We start from the raw sequence: 1,749 nt of genomic DNA on the forward strand, positions 1-1,749 counted from the left end.
TCCTGCTCTTTCTTTTGGGGTGAATTTCTCTGTCTCATTATTTTGTCCAGAAAAAGAGAACAATAACAACAACAGAAAAAGAAAACAAGCCAGAAGAAAACAAAAACAAAACAAAATAAGAAAAAAAATCAAAGAAGAAACAAAACAGGAAAAAAAACCCCAAAAAACACATCCTGGGTTTATTTTGGTCTGCTTGTTAAAGGAAACTAGATCCAAAAATGGAAAGAAAAAAATATATATACAAAAATAAAATACAATGAAAGGAAACCAAAAATTTTAAAAATATGTATATGTAATGTATATATAAATATAAAAGTTAAAGAATAAAAAAGAAAAAAAGAAGAAAATTCCCCCCAAAAAATAAAACTGAAAGACTAAACAACATGCAGAAAAATGAAACTGGACCACTTTCTTACATCACACACAAAAATACACTCAAAATGGGGGACAAATTAACATGGCAAAGTATTAGGGGGACCCTGAACTTGCCACATCCTTTGAATACAACTAGATCAACATTCAACTATTTTGAACAACTAGGAAGAGGATCAGAGGAGTAAGGAAACAATCTGCACAGTTTGAGCAAGAGAATTTGGCAGAGGCAAGATTCAGAGCCCTGGATTGGGGGATTGGGAAGCTGTGTGGCCAGGAAGGGGAGGAAACCCGGTTCACAAAGCAAAGTTAGGAAGAGGGAGAGAGCTGGAAATAGCCTGGCGGGTTGCAACTTCACAGTAATCCACAGTGAGGAGATCCCCAGGGTCGCTCAGGGAGAGATTGCTTCCCTTTCTGGAGGCATTTGGAAGAGTGTTTTTAGCCTCTCTAAAGACAAAAGGTCAGCTGGGCAGTCATTGAGTGGAACTCAGCAGCAGGGTCAGAGGGGTCTGCAGAGGGCAAAAAAACTCAACATTTTGCTGTCTGCAATAATAGGCTTAAACCTTGTATGTGTGCCAAGCAGCCACTTTTCTGGGGCTGAACTGAGCAGAGTGTAGAGACTAGAACAGTTTGTGGATGGCCACTGCATTTTGCTGTCTGCCACAATATATCCAAGCCTCTGTGACAGTTTTTCTGGGACAAAGGGGAATAGGAGACTGAGTCTAGTGCAGATGACTGATAACCTGGCTCCACCTTGTCACTGAGTGTTAAACTCTAGCCTCTGTGTGCACACTGTGTGACAGCTTTTTGGAGACAGGACAGTGCTGGGCACAACCCAAGCCTCCCTAAGCCTCCCTGCCAGGGGGACAAGACTGGGCACACACCTTACCAGGCCCTTTAAAACTTGGAGTTTTGAATCCCAGCCACTGGCCAGAGATAAAGTACAGGAGATCTGTGGCTCTGGGTGTGCAAACGACCTGGGCACAGATGGGTTAAGGTAGGGAGCTGATGAGGGCCTGGGTCACAGGAGATTGCTTGCTTTTCTAAGAGGGCCTCCTGAGCAACAACTACCAGGAGTTCTGTTCCCCAGGGACAAGAGGGCAAGGTGACACCATATTCTACCTCCTCCACCTCTCCATCCTCCTCCCACCTACCACCACAGTCTGCTCCAGAGAGACACAGCGCCTCCAGTGGAGGCTGGAGTCCCCTACACTAAACCCCACGCCCCGACCTAGCAGGAGCATCTTTACAAGGAAAAGTCAGCTTGTGAGCCAACCCAGGAGGGTTCTCCCTCAGAAGACCATATAGGCCCTGGCATCTACCGAATCAACTGATTAAAGAAAGATCCAAAACATCAGCTTCTGGCTTAACTCCACA

Source organism: Mirounga leonina, unplaced genomic scaffold, assembly GCF_011800145.1.
Source record: "Mirounga leonina isolate KUSES-001 unplaced genomic scaffold, KU_Mleo_1.0 Mir_201, whole genome shotgun sequence".
In the NCBI taxonomy this organism is placed as follows: domain Eukaryota; kingdom Metazoa; phylum Chordata; class Mammalia; order Carnivora; family Phocidae; genus Mirounga; species Mirounga leonina.